Here is a 15,124-nt window from a genome sequence, read left to right as displayed (position 1 = left end):
CACATGCTCTTGCCCGGCGAACAATGTCGCGAATGCTCCTCTGGCCTCTTTCACCTCGAGAGAAATCATTTCGCCCCCAAAACAGCCATTGCATTTTTACAAAAGTTTAGAAATTTGACAAGTCCGTGAGATTATTCAGCGGCTCTCAACACAGGTCAGATACGGTAAGCTGACACAGCAGCGAGAGAGGAAGGAGCACATGGCTTCCATTTCCAAGCCCCACACCAACCCGGGTTGAAAATGTCCTACTTAAGAAGGTACGGTTTCTGCAGCCCAGAGCGCCAGACTGAGCTCCAGGTGCGGCCCGGCCAGCGTGGAAGGGATGCCTTCGAAATGCCAGAGAAGGCGAGAACTGCGGGGACGGCCCCACGTTCCTCCCGGCAGAGAGGGATCTCTTGCCCACATTCCCAAAGGAGGCTCAGCAGGGCCAGCACTTACTGAGGCAAGAGGAGAAAATGGAATAGGCTGGACGCCCAGTGAAACGCAGATGGCGGTCCTTAGAGAGACCGCTCCCGGGCGGGCATGGCGTCCTCCAGAGGCCAGCGCCACTGGGCCTCATGTTCCACCTCCTCAAACATGGCCCTGCGCATGCCTGGAGACCTGAGTGGTTGCTGGCCTGGAAAAGCAGTGCCTGGGAAAGCAGTACGCACCACGCACTCTTAGTGGAACGACAATAAGCCACTGCACAGTTTTAACTCTTGTCTCGGGAGAACAAGGCACACGCTCCGTTCAAGTCCTAGTCAGCTTGCAGGCCATAACCACACTCGACATACAAATGGTGGAAGCATTTTAAAGAGTTATGCATGTTCTCCATATTCTTCAGAATTTGAAAGAGAGGAATTATATTTCCTCTAGCAGGTCTGAGAAATGGGCATCCCAGACTTTGCATCGCCATGACTATAAAAGGACTGGAAGAAGATATCGTGTCCCCCAAAGTTACAGCTTTTATTTAACACTCATGGTTTCTCCAGTATTTCTCAATTGTATTTTCTACTTGTATCATAAATGAATGATATGTAAGAAATGTAAGAGTTTAATTCTAAGAAGACCGGGCTGTGCTACAGACGAATCATCTTTTGGTCCTTGTGGTCTGCTGCTTTCATTAACTGCTTTGCTAGCACCCTTTTGCAGAACAGGTAAAAGGGTTAAACTGTTTACCAGCTCGGTATGGTATTTCTTGCACACAGAGAGACACGCACATTGCAGAATTAATCCTATCAATTAATTAATTCCACACTGTGAATTAATCCTGCCACTGCCTCCAATGCTTGCCTGGATCAGTAATGCTGCACTACTTGCTGCTGTCCAAAAAGCAAACACCCTGAATTGGAAGGCAGGAAAATTGTTATCTGACAAGCCCATCCCCGTCCGGAACCAGGAGGGCTTTCCTGAAGTCACCCCTGATCTTTGCAGCTTCTGTATGATGCCCTGGTTTGAAATTGGCCAGCACTCTTTGGTCCTGTAGGATCCTCAGGAGCCATATAAAATAGCACTAACTTGACAGAAGAGAAACCAGAAATTGCTTTCTATGGTGCCCTTTAGCCTAGTATGGCTGCTCTGACTGGCAACAGCCAGCAGGCGGCTGGTGACCATCTTGCCCAGCTCTGTTGCCTGCAATTATAAAAAAAGCTGCCTTGATATTTATGGTGCAAACACGCTTAGAAGCTTGCACACCATTCTGCTTTCCACACTATCCAAAATGCGATCAGCTCCCTTTGGTGGAGAGATTACAGCCCCGGGCCAAAGTGTCCTGCTGCCCAAGATGAAAATACGTGCCGCTGCTTGGGCCTTTTCTCTGTCTCCGCATCGAACCCTTGCCAGTCGAGGGGCTCTCGCGGGCGCTCAGTTGGCTGGGTCTCGTGAGAGCACAACCAGTCGGGCGGGCTGCATGGGTCGTACCGCACTGCCAGTCCGCTGCACAGCACCCCACAGTGACCAAGGGGGGTGCGGCACGAAGGAAGCAGGGAGGGCGCGTGGTCCGGAGAGCCCCGAGAGCTTCTCTCTTGCCAGAGCAGACTGCCTCGCCTCCCCGTGGACTACGGAGACGCGCTGCGTTTTACCATTCCTCCTGCTACACTGCCCACTTGCCTCATGACAGACACGGCCCTGGAAGGTGACAACATTAGCAGCTTTTTTTGGTTAGAAAAAGGTGCTGGAAGGATGGTATACAGGGATTCAAAATCCTGCAGGGAATGGTGCACTTCCCCATTCCCAAGAACCCAAGGTGGGTCTGTATCTCCCCCACCAAACTCTCTGCTCTTCTTTTCCCAGTGGATAACAAGGAGGGGCTTTTAAGTGAAATCTTTATTGTGCTAAGCTCACCAGGGAGGGCTAGCTGTGTGATAACAATGAAAGTAATTCAAAAGTTCCTAGCAAGAGGCATCCAGTAAGTTAAAAAAACCTCTAATTGTGGAGTTATTTTCATCCATACTGGGAGCTGATTCCAAGCTGAATTCCTCTCTTCTCCAAAAGGAGGTGGCTCCTCCCTCAGGGAGGTTCACCCTGTTTGTGAGACAGGCAGCGGGAATGCTGAACAGTTCTTCCTGGGTCCTCTTGTTTGACTTAATGTCAGAGCGCAGGGCTGGGAGAGTCACACCCTCCTCCTCTCAGCACTACTGGCTTTTCAGCTACACATCCCCACCCCTACCTCTTCTCCAAGTTCACATTCGGAGACTGGAACATCTGCCTTGGAATGCTGCATTTTGGGGGAAGGGAAGAGGGGCCAATCCCTACAAACAGAGGGTGGGAGCAGCTGCAGCCCAACACAGACAGGGAACACCACGTCAAAGATGCCAACAAAGACTTCAGAGTCAGTCTCTCGAGTCGGTAGTCTTGTTACCCACAAATACACTTACATAGTCAAAGGGAAAAAGCTTTAGGGATGCCACAATCCTGCCTCATTGTAAGAAGAAGGTGGAAATCAGTTTTAAAGACCAGCCTGGATATCGTCATCCCCCAGCCCACCAGGGTCTCCACACCTACCTGGGAAGCCTTGCAGAGAAGACTTGTTTCGGAGCCTCAGCACTGCGACCTCGGTCGACAGCCTGACCGATCCGCATCCCACCCTGACCCCAACCTTGAGCACTTCATGACCTTATGGCACCCCGCGCTCATCCTCAGCCTGGTGCCCTCCAGCGGCTTTGACTTTTGCTCCATCAGCACCAGTGAGCACAGCCAAGAGTCGGGAGTGCCGGGAGCCGTAACGCAAAGCATGCAGCCAAGGCTCTCGGGTCAAGGAGACCTTCCTCCTCCCCCCACCCCCTACCCCAGCACCTCTTTCCAATTTCTTCCCCAAAGTAGCACCCTCCACCCAGGTTGAACTACAGCTCCCATCATTCTCCACAAGCATGCCCTACTGCCTGAGCTCAGGGGTAAAGTGGTCCAAGCACCCAGAAGGCACGGCATTGGGGAAGGCTAACGCAACACAAGACTGTGCGCCTTTTTGCATTTAACACACAGTGTTGTTGTTGCTAGGTAAGCATCAGCTGACCGGGTCGAAGACGGCCAGCACCACAGCAGGCACGGAGGGGACGCCAGGCCATGTTCCCCACGGAGGCAAAGCCCTTTTCTGAAGCTGGTATAATGCCTTTGCTCCTCACCTTTGGGAGAGAAATTTTCCCTGGGGCCGCAGAAGGGCGAGGAATGGGTTAAACACCCCCCACACCTGAGGCAATTCCGAAAACAAACCATTGCATATTAAATGCACAGACGCACGTGAAATTATGCTTAGCAGCAGGACAACTAAAAGGCAGGATACAGATGTGTGAGATAAACCGCTTGCCACGGGCATCCATGACTAGGGGCCCATGTGCAGACTCGCTTCTGAGGTAGTAAAACCTTTGGGTTATGACTGTACCACCTCGTTTTCACAGGTGAATTCTCAGAAATTGTTCCAAGTAGCCTTTTCTGCACTTCCGTTTTTCACGCAGGAGTTATTTCAAATAAATGAGCTTTCCACTTCAAAAATACAAGTTTCGCCACCACTCTCACACGTTGGACACAGGCCATTTCAACAAGGAGTCGAGAACATAGAAAGACGCAAGCTAAACCAACGTGTTCCCTTTGATAGGGTCTGTAACTCCAGTTGCACCAGTATGGGGTGAAAGAGGAGCCGACTAGATCACCCCGTTCGTTCCGTTTGGCTCTAGCAATGTCCCCAGTTCACCGTCTTTGCAAGGGCATCCCTGAGAAAAGCCTGTACGTAAATATTCCTTGTGGCATATTACAAATCAAGACCGGCCCACTGACATTGAAAGATCATCGTAAACCTTGGAAAATGGGTGTATAAACAGAGCTAAACCCCAATGCACACTTAAGGGCAACAGCGCCAGGAGAGAAAGGCAACACTGCCGGAAATTCAGCGCCAGCTTTCTAATGTGCACATTTAAAGTTGTGTCTGATGCAACTATTTCTACACTTCCAGGTGTCTATATCACTCTTTCCACTGTAGTCCTAAATGTAAGAGCGCAGTTTCGTTGAGCTGTCCCAGAAGGGCAAGGAACGGCTGCAAAGAGAAACCGCCTGTCTTGCCTGCGCGTGGCTGAAAACGGCAGTCACAGCAACGCAGCGGGCAATTTGCTTGCTTTATAAGAATCCATTTCTATACGATCAGCACTGGCTGAATTTGCTCACAGTAAAAGGATCCATTGTTACATGATCGACAGAAATGGGGAAGGGCTGCATTGCCATCTTCCACTACAAAGAACACAGACACATTAAAGTACTCACTTAACAATAAAAATGCCCTAAAGTTCAGGAGAGGCCTACTCAGAAATGTCCAAGTTGTTGAGCAACTCATGGAAACCAGAATTTAAATAGCCTGGCTTTGCAGTACAAGAAGTGAGCAGGTCTGGAAGCAAACAGCTCAATGCAATGGAGCAGAGAAAGGAAAGCAGGGGCAGGTTGTTTTAAGCCCCTGCACATCATTTCTGTGGGCAAAAACGGTGCTTCCTCCATTGCCTAGTACCACATCCTTGCCTTCCAAGCGAAGAAAGCAGACACATGCCTAAAATTATTAGCTGTCCTACACAAACTCAAACCATTTGCCAGTATTGCCTCCGGCCAAGTGGGATCCCCTTCGGAACAACCCTGTGCTCCTCTTCCTCTGGCTTGCAACATCTGCCTCCAGCCTCTCCTCTCCTCCCCTGCCTGCCCCCCACATCTGTGTCCCTCCCACCTCCTCCAGCGCCGCACGTGTCCAGCCTCTCCTACAAGCACCCTGCGCGGCTCTGGGAGAGGGCCACGCGGACCCCCGGCTCTGAGCGGGTCTTTCTTGCACTGGGGGAGAGGTGATCCTGGAGACCGAATGTCGTTTGGATGATCTCCGGGGCCACTCCTCATTCCACGAAGGAAGGAAGGAAGCAAGGAAGGAAGGGCAGCAGAAGGACCCGAATTCGCCATTTCACCATGTGAGGAGCTCTGGTGATCCTCCAGGGGCCTGACGGGAAAGGAGGGCCCTCTCTGTGCACACCCTCTCTAAAGCTGGCCTTTTGCCTGTGAAGAATGTGCTCTGCTGCTGAGCTGTTAAAAAGTCTGCTTTTTAAATTACAAAAGCGGAGCCGGGCAGATGGGCGAATGGGGCGTGCAGGCCTGCACCTCGGAGGTTAAGCCTCGCCCTCTTCTCTTCCAACAACCACCCGCTCGTTCTCCAGTCACCTGGTGCCAGAGCTTTGACCAGTGACACCGTGTTTTCTCACAGGCACGTGGAAATGTCACTGCTTCTGTTACTTCCAAAAACCCACGACACTAATTTTTCTCCTCTTTTTAAGGAACCCGCACTGGGATCTGAGGGGCACCCCTGCGGAGGATTACCTGGGAATAATTAACGCACTGCACTTAATTCTCCTTCTTTCTGAGAATTCCGTAGGACTGTGCTCCTTTGCCCTTACAGGCCTGACAAGGAGCATGGAGCGAACCAACGGGCTCCCTGAGACTGTTCAAAGTTACTTCTGGACCATGGTGTGGGGCTTAATAGCTTAGAAAAAGGGCGAGCGGAGGGGAGCCAAGGAGGGGTGCAAGATTGTGCACAGCACGGAGAAACTAGACAGGAAGAAACCTTTCTGCCTCTCTTATCGCATAGAACTTGAGAGACGAGGAATCCAGAGAATCCGAGTGGTGAGAGATTCAGGACAGAGAAAAGGAAGTATGTCTTTGCAGGCTGCATACTTAAATTCGGGAACATGCCCTACCTCAAGAGGCAGAGGTGCCAGCAACTCAGATGGATTCGAGAGGGGGTCAGACGAATTCACACGGGAGGAAGATGTCTATGAGGACTTATTTTCTGGGGAGTTCAGCTTGCAAGATGCTCTTTCACTCAGGGGCCTCCCACAGGCACCCTGGGGAAGGGAACGCAGTGGGAGAGGGACCTCCCCACAACTCAGAATCCTTATAGGAAGTTAGCATCCCAACCAAAGGTTTAGCATGACTTTCTTCCCCATGTGCTGCATTACTACTTGCAATGAATTTATGTTCCCCTTGAGGGGTGTTCAAAAACCGGCACGCACCGCACCCACCCTCTGCAAATACTGCCCGGACGTCTTCTGCTCATTCGCTTACCGGCTTCTCATCCAGGGGAAATTTCCTGGGTTGCTTAACTGGGAATTGCTGGGGAGACGAGCAAGTGCCACATACTCATTGCTTCCATTTTCAGTCCAAAGCCCCCAAACTGCCCAGGAGCTCAGGGACTGCTGTTAGGTTGCGACCCATCTCAATGCGCGCGGTGAGGAAGCGATACCCAGCCACTGGCTACCGCGGCACGGCCCCTCCACGTCCTTATGCAGAAGCCCAGATCCTGGAAAGGCACTCTGACTCCAGAGCACGCTGCCCATCTTTCGCGTGTGCCTAGCAGGCCTCCACGGAGGAAAGCACCGAGCATGACACATCCACCCTTTCTGCACATGGACCGAGCTGGCATGTTCATGCTTGGAAATGCACAACTAGCAAAACACCCCAAGTTTGTACGCAAACGTCAGCCATTATTTAGTTCAGCAGCTGCTCCCTTGGCACAACGCTTGAACACATCTGAGTCGCTTCAGACCAATTTTATCCCCTTCCCACACAAATCTCGTTTGACACTTGCCTGCTGCTTGATACAAAAATAATTAAGGTATCAGAACTGCAGGAGGCTTTTTGAACAGAAGAAGCCTCCTGCCACGGCTTTTGCTCCCACAGATTTTCTCGGTAGAAAGCAAGGGTATTCTCCTCACACAGTTCTGTCCTTTCCACGGTCAGCCGTAACACCCCTCACTGGGCGTCGTGGGCCAACGGTCACCAGGTGGCTGCAATGGGCACTTTTTGGGATTTGTCCATCCAGCAGCACAGACTCCAGGCACCTGCGCACTGGTCAGGGCTGGGCCGTGCTGGGAAGCGGGGCCGGGGGGGGGGTTGGGCATGAGGCAATTTTCTTGTCTCAATTCTGTGCCTTTCAGCCTCTCTTATTTTTAACATCCCAAATATACAGTTGTTGCCAATTCACTGCAAGCCTTGAGATAAGCCCTTCCTTCACTGTGGTATCTGCTTTTTCCCACAACAGAATGTTCTGCATTTTTGACCTTGGAAAGGATCCGCCGTTCCCAAAAAGCAAAACGATTGCAGCTGCAAGCGGTGGGAAAGGGCAGAACCAGCTGTGGCTTGAATGGTGTGAAGGACGGCCAACCCCGCCTTCCCATCAGCCACACGCATTGTCTGGCCCTGAAATCTCTCACCTCCTGTGCGTTTTTAGACAAAATAAAGCCTCCAACTCGCCGCCTGCCAGGATGGCATCCTTGATGCGCTTTGTAACGTCACTTTCCCTTTCACAGGCTAAGTGTTCTTGCACCATACGACTCTCCTGCTTGGCAAGCACAAGGAAAAGGACCCCCAAATGCCCCACCTTCTTGCAAAATGAACGTTTCCACCAATTCATTCTTTTAAAGAAAGCAGGCATACCTCAAGAAAAGATGTTACATACACGAACTAAACTTATTTTGAATTGTTTCCCTAAAGATCAGCCTTTTTCGTAGACAAACCTCTGTAACACCCCAGGTTCGCGGCCGCAGTCAGCCTCTTTCATATATCCCTTGTTCAATGAAAGGACAGTAAAACCTCAGATTGTTTGAGTGATCTGGAAAAATGGGCCACTTTGCAATTATCCTTGCTGGGAAGAATAGGACTAGTTAAAATGAATATATTACCAAAGCTTTTGTTTTTATTCCAAATGATTCCCATAAAAATTGATAGAAAATGTTTTGATGATTTGAATTTTCAAATGTCAAGATTTATATGGAGAAAGAAGAAACCAAGGATTAAATTAAAAATACTTCAGGAAGCTAAAGAGAATGGGGGCTTTGGTCTCCCTGATTGGATGCTGTATTATCAAGCTTTTGTTTTAACATGGCTAAAAGAACGGATAACTCTAAGAAATAAGAGAATTTTGTATCTTGAAGGACATGATTTGCAAATGGGCTGGCACGCTTTTATGTGGTATGAGAAGGCTAAGTCACATGGTTCTTTTTTAAGTCACTATATTAGAAAATCATTAATGTCGGTGTGAGAAAAGTTAAAGATAAAACTGTATAATAAATTACGAAGATGGCTTTCACCCATGGAAGCTTTTGTGTATCCAAATGCATTGAATTCTGAAGGGATTATAAGTTATGATGACATTTTGGATAAGGATGGAGGATTGAAATTGAATCAAGAAACACAAGAACAGAGATCTAATATTTCCTAGTGGCATAAGGTGCAGATACAATCGAGAGATGCTTAAGACTATAAAATGTGGGGTTTTTATAAGGATTTAACAGCATTTGATCAAGTGATGCTTAAATCAGATAAAAAAATATTAAAAGAGTATATGACTTTTTACTTGATAGGAAAATGGAAGATGAACAGGTTAAGGAAATTATGATAACGTGGGCACAAAATTTTGGATATAATATTGAATTAGAAAAGTGACAAAAGCTATGGGAGAGAAATATCAAGGTAACATTAGCAACTTCGTATAAAGAAAACTTGTATAAAATGTTTTATAGATGGCATGTCGCCAAATAGATTAGCTAAGATGTTTCCAAATATGCCAAATGGATGTTGAAATGTAAACACAAATTGGGTACTTTTTATCATATGTGGTGGACTTGCGATAAAGTATTGGATTAAAATACATAAATGGCTCAAGGAAATGTTACAAAAACCCTTAGCTTTTAAACCTGAAGATTTTTTATTAGGCATTATACCGGAGGATATTAGTAAACAAGAAATGTATTTGATTTTACATGTAATTATTGCAGCGAGGATTGCATTCGCTCAACACTGGGAAAGTGAAAAGCCATGCACCGATGAACTGACTCTAAAGAAGATCCTGGACTGTGCGGAAATGGATAGATGGACTTTTATCATTGAAGGAGAAGGAAGATACTGACTTCTGTCAAACTTGGGACTTTTTTTATTATTGGCTAGAGAAATAGGACTTCGCATAGATTTAAATATGTTTTTAAGTTATCATAAATGGAAAAAGAAGGGTGTGAGGGCTGACCCAGCGGGCCCAATGTTTTTGATGATGGATGTTTTTAGTTTTTTCTTTTCTTTTCTTTTTTTTTTTTAGGATTATAATTTCAAATAAAACTTATTTAAAAAAAAACCTCAGATTGTGAGTAACTTGGTGTGCGAGTGTTTTGCAAGATAAGCAAATTTTTTTCTAAATTTTAACTCGATGAACGAGCGATGTCTTGCAGTACAAGCGTCACGTCACGACTGAGCACCGGTCTCTCTCTCTCTCTCGCTGCGGGTCCAAGTCCAGCAGCGTCTCCCCGCCCGACCTGAGCGCGCCGGGATTGCACCCGCCTCCCCCAGCGTGTCCTGATGATGCCCGCCCCCTCCCGAGTGCCCCCGCTATCATGCCCGTCTCCCCCGCAGCACGACTGCAATTGTCCCCACCTCCAAGCGCACTCGCTGCAACCTTTTGTGATTAAAAAAACAAGTTACAGAACAGATTAACCTTATTTACATTGAACCTTATGGGGAAATACAGTTTGATATATGAGTGCTTTGGATTACAAGCATGTTTCTGGAACAAATTAAGCTCGCAATCCACGTTTTTACTGTGATACACAACTTCTAGTCCTCCACACATTTCTGAACTGTATTCCATTATGATGAAAAGGCACTGGAGAATTACCTCTTAGCATAATGATCCAATCTTTCTATAGCCAGTCTCTCATCAAAGCACATGCTACTTTTCTAGGCAAATTTTTGCAACTTTTCTGTCTCTCTTAACACATTAGTTACCAAAGCAGCGATCCTGTGGATACACTTTCTTGTGCATAAACCCCAGTGAATGCCATGAGACTTACTTCTGAGTAGACACCAACAGGCGTTTTCCGCAAAACCTGGCCTTGCCCACACACAGCGTGTGAGATCACTTAAAGAGAAGCGGCCCTGGTGTCAATACCGCCCCACTCCCTCTTATATCACTATAGCCAGTCTTCACTTCCATTTCAACTGAGTTCATCTGAAGGCAATGCGTTTCCCTCCTCACCGGTCTGCCTTCAAACCGGGCTGAAGGCCCCCCGCTTGATCTCCCGTCAAGCCCATTCCTATCCTGTCTTTGAAAAGGAGCAGAATGAATGACCTGCACAAGAACACAGAACTGATGGATCCCTCGGATCGGGATATGCGCTAAAGTTGCTGTGCTGTTTGTGACCTTCCTGCGGCACAGCTCTGCCCTTTCAAAAGCTGGCAGGGAGGTGGATCGGCAAGAAAAGCTTCTCGACCAAGTTTCTGCTGGCTCGTCCGTCCGTCCGTCAGGCCACAGGTAAGAGCACGGGAGCCCTGCTGCCTGGGAGGGAGGGTGGCCGGCCGGCTGGCTGGCAACCGTAAGAGCTGCTGTCCCGCCGAGCCCCCTTTCCTCCTGCTTTGTTCCACTCCGGAGCCTTTCAAGCACCCACAGGCCTGTCCATTCCCGCCTCTTCCACAATTTTGCCAGCCCCAAGGGGCACCAGGAGGAGCTCACAGTACCAGGCAAGCCGTTTGCTCGTCTGTTAGCTTATTCCGGAAAAGGTTCCCTCCACCTTCCCCCGGTGTCCAGCAGGTCCCCCAAGGCAGAGTTCGAAAGCACCAGGGCCTCTCTGGACACCACCCTGTGCATGCAAGTCCCACGTCCCCCAGCACGTCCCAGGCAGCCGCTGGCCAAGTCACACAGAAATTGTGTTCACCACCCACACCAGACTCTTCCGAGCAGGCAGCCTTTCTCAACCTGCTCGTGCTAGCTGGGAATAATGGGAATTGTATCCTAACACATCCGGAAGGCACCAGGAGGGGGAACTGCTGTTGAGGAGAGAACAGGAGCCGGAAGGGGCCTATCAGGTCATCGGGCAAATCCCCGTTCCGCTTCCACGTGCGCTCACCCATACTGCACCTTTCCAGTGAGGGCGGCTGGCCGTGCTAGTTTGCTGCAGAGCCGTCCAGACAGCGGAAATACACACTACGGCTTCTTTAAAGCATTTTAAAGGCACCAGGGAAGTGCCAGAGAAGCAGGGCTCTTGGGGGGCACACCCCAAAGCCCTGGGAGACATGCTGCCCCACCTTCCTGCTATCTGTACTGCATGTTTCCTGAAACAGAGGTACAGAGCCCCGACGATCTCTGGTATATACGTGCAAGAGAAGACCAGAGACGAGAGAGAGCTTGCCGTATTTTTCACTCTATAAAACGCACCTTTTCCCCCCTCAAAAATAAGGGGAAATGTCTGTGCGTCTTATAGAGCGAATGTGTGTGTGCCCAACGCCCGGGACGCTGTCGGCCGCCTGCACCCCGTGGCACCACCTGGCCGGCACATGCTCAGCGTGCCCTGCTCTGCCCCCCCCCTCCGGCACAGGTGAGAGCTGTGCCGCTCAGGGGGAGGCGTGCGGAGGAGGAGGAGCCGCAGCCTTTAACCCGCTGGCCCCACAGAGAGATGGAGTGCTCACCCCCACCGCCCGGGAAGACCTGCCGCCGCCGCTGCCGCGCCGCCCAGAAGAGCACCACCAGCCCGGCTGCACCACACCTGGCCGGCAGGCGCTCAGCGCGCTCTGCTCCGCCACCCCCCCCCCCGGCGCAGGTGAGAGCTGTCAAGCACAGGTCGGTGCGTGTTTTCAAATGGCAACCCGTCTTTTAATGAAGCCCATGGGGAAGTGATGGGGAATGTGCCTGTGATCATCAGGAAGCTTTCCATGGATCCCTCCTCTAAAAACTAGGTGCGTCTTATGGTCAGGTGCGTCTTATAGAGGGAAAAACACGGTATATCCTGCTCCTCAGCCCAAGGGCTCTCCCAGAGTGGCTTGCAGTTAATTAGCAAAAACGACTGTCTGAAGAGGTTCAACATGCAAGGCGAAGGGATGGGGAGGGGAGGGGGGGAGAGATGCAGAGGGCTGGGAGGGCTGGTGGTGCAGCCGAGCCTCCCCTTGCCCCAGAGGCATGTCCTGGCTCCTTTCCCGGATCCTTTCCCTGCTCCTGCCTGCCTCCCTCACCCTCTGGCATCCTTGGTCCGTGCCCCCGATCCCCCTGGCCGGCTCTTTGCCCTACGTGTCTCGCCTCCTGCCACCCCCTCCCCATTGAATCGTTCTGCTTGTTCTTTCTCCTTGAAATCCCGTGCCTTCCTCTACCCCATCCAGGCCTCCTTTGGTCGCACGCAGGGATGGCCTTAGGAGAAAAGGCTGTTCAGTGCTAAGGACGCACAGGGAAAGCGGGAAAGAGATGGAGACGGGGAAATGAAATACACGCCCGTGTGCTTTTTGGGAGGGTCCTGAGAACGTGGACTCAGGGCCGATGGGGCACCTCGCACCACCCTCGGGGGGCATTTATGTACAGACGTTCAAGGACGCACACCCCTCATAACGCTCACTCACCGGCATCCACATCCAGAGTGCTACAGAAGAAGCGTCCGTGAATGAGAAGCTGCACCCACGGAGTTCAGCCTCTGGCATCTTGAGCGGATTGGACGGGGTTCGGCTGAAACCCGGGACAGCGACTGCTTGTCTGTGTGGATGCAACACACGTGCACGGAAACTCCCGGGCCCCTTCAATGTCCTGTGGGGGAGCAGTGGTGAAACACCGACACAAACGCAGCCACTGCCTCAAGGAGAGAACGGCAGCGCACACACCCCCATCGTGGGCTTGCCACAGCCACCCGCCTGGGCACCGCGGGGGCACAGCGCTCCACTAGCGGGGCCTTCATCTTGTCGGTTGCAGCTCTTAAGCACCAGTAAAACGGAGACGCTGCCGGCAGCTTGAGCCACAGGCTGTGCATCAGTGCTGCCTGCCCAGCAGCCAGGTGCCCTGCGGCCCTCCATCAGGCCGTGCCGGCGCCTGGGGCAGGAAGGCCACGCAGGCGCGCTGCACGCTTGCAGGGACGGAGCACCTCTCCCCGACTGCCATTTCACATGCAGGCGGGGGCACAACAGATCAAGATCACGGCACCCAATTAGGAACACGCAACTCGCTATCACAATATAGTAATTATTACATGCATATCCTTCATTTTTCCTTCTTAGAAGGAAGCCAAGGTGGCTTGCACACTTCCCGATTCTGCCCTCACGACAGCCCTGTGAGGCAGCTCGGCTGGAATCCGTGGGTGGGCCGCGTGCAATGGCAAGCCACAGCGGAGGCCACGGAGGCACGGCCCGCCGTTGCATCGGAACCTGGCACCCATGGGGGGCTGGGTGCGTTCGATCTCTGCGGATCCACTCAGAGAAACTACGGCTCCTGCACGGTTTGGGCACTTTGTCTTGGCTTTTCGCCTGCCCAAACTCACTTGCCTGTTTCTGCACGACTCCTGCGCTCCCACCATAAAGCTGCATGGCAAGAGCGCCTGCAACCGCGGCAGACGCTCCAGCCTGCATTTTCCGCTATCCTGTCCTTCCCCGCAAGGCGTGTGCCACAGCCCGGCACGTTCTGGCAGCCGCCTGGCGCGAATTTTGCGTCCGCGAGCGAGCTTCCCTCCTGAAGCCGATCCGCAGCTCAGGTGTCCCAGCAGCAGGGGGCGTCTCGGCAGAGGCACCGTGCTTGGCGCCCCAACTGCTGCGCTTGGCTGGAGTGGCATCTAGGGGGACGGGTGGCCTCCTCGTGTGAAGGCACCCTTCTGCATGAGGGCTACGTGGGCTGTGCGCACGCATCGCCACGGGGCAACTGCCATGAGCAGCCCGGCCGCCCCCCTCCCGCCTCAGCCCAGCACCCGCAGCGACTGCCAACAAGCCCCGGGGCCAGACAGACGTCGTCGTCCTCGCAATCCGCCCGCGGCCCAGAGGGGCACCCGGGGAAGCGCTGGCCGCCCACGCACCCTCCGCGCCTGGATGCCGGTGGAGGGGACTCCAGGGAGAGCGAGCGAGCCCTGCACGGGGCCGGGGGAGCTGGGGGTGCATGGGCACGCGCCCAGCCGAGGAGGAGGGGGGGGTGCCGGTGCGCGGGTGGGTGGGAGCGCGGGCACGCTGGCACGAGCAGGCCGTGCAGCTCCCGCAGCGCTGCTCCCGCGCCGGGCCGCCTGCTCGCCGAGCAGCGGGAGGAGGAAGCGGCAGCTGGCCGAGGCCACAGCCGGGGAGCGTGGAGCCGAGCCGAGCCGGAGCCGCCGCCGCCGCCGCCTGCGGGGAGACGGGCCAGCGTGGAAGCCCGACCCCAGGGCGCCCGGCATCACGTGCGAACGCGCCCGCGCACCTGCCCGCCGCGCGGCCCCAGGAACGGGAAGCGGCCGCGCGACCGAGCGGGGAAGGCCGGGGGCGGGGCCGAGGCTGGGACTACTGTTCCCAGCACGCTCTGCGAGAAAACGGCTCCGCTCGGTGCGCGGTGCACCACGGGAGTCGCAGTGCCGACGCTCTCGCGTTCGCGGGGCTTGCAAGGCGTCGCGTCTGGCGCCTAGATCCGTGCGGCCGTCCGAGCGGGCGTCCGGACGCGGATAGAAGAGAGTACGAATAAAATGCTGGCTCCGTGGCGCGGAGCTCTATCATAGCTTGTTTGCACATCTGATTGGGCTTTTTAAACAACGCAAATCACCAGCAGCTGCATCCCGTTTCTCGAGACCTGAACTATGTCAAGTTTATCATTTTAGAATACACAACAGTAATACATTCTACACCTGCCTTAATTCAAAATGTACTTAATTCAAAATGTGATAACAACAAA

At 52.4% G+C, this 15,124-nt stretch overlaps 1 protein-coding gene across 5 annotated transcripts in view; it reads right to left on the bottom strand.

Moving 5' to 3' along the window:
- LOC123025187 overlaps positions 1–14,331 on the bottom strand; it is a 36,646-nt gene extending 22,315 nt beyond the window's left edge. For 3 of the 5 annotated variants that reach the window (XR_006415072.1, XR_006415071.1, XR_006415070.1), the window contains exon 1: positions 12,859–14,331. The gene's annotated coding sequence lies outside the window, so the exon portion shown is untranslated. The remainder of the gene's footprint in view (positions 1–12,858) is intronic. The other 2 variants (XM_044433707.1, XM_044433705.1) reach the window with 1 other exon arrangement.
- Positions 14,332–15,124: the final 793 nt, after the last annotated feature.

This window comes from Varanus komodoensis, unplaced genomic scaffold, assembly GCF_004798865.1.
Source record: "Varanus komodoensis strain SLA01 unplaced genomic scaffold, ASM479886v1 scaffold26, whole genome shotgun sequence".
NCBI lineage: Eukaryota > Metazoa > Chordata > Lepidosauria > Squamata > Varanidae > Varanus > Varanus komodoensis.
This window is presented reverse-complemented; position numbering and strand designations above follow the sequence as displayed.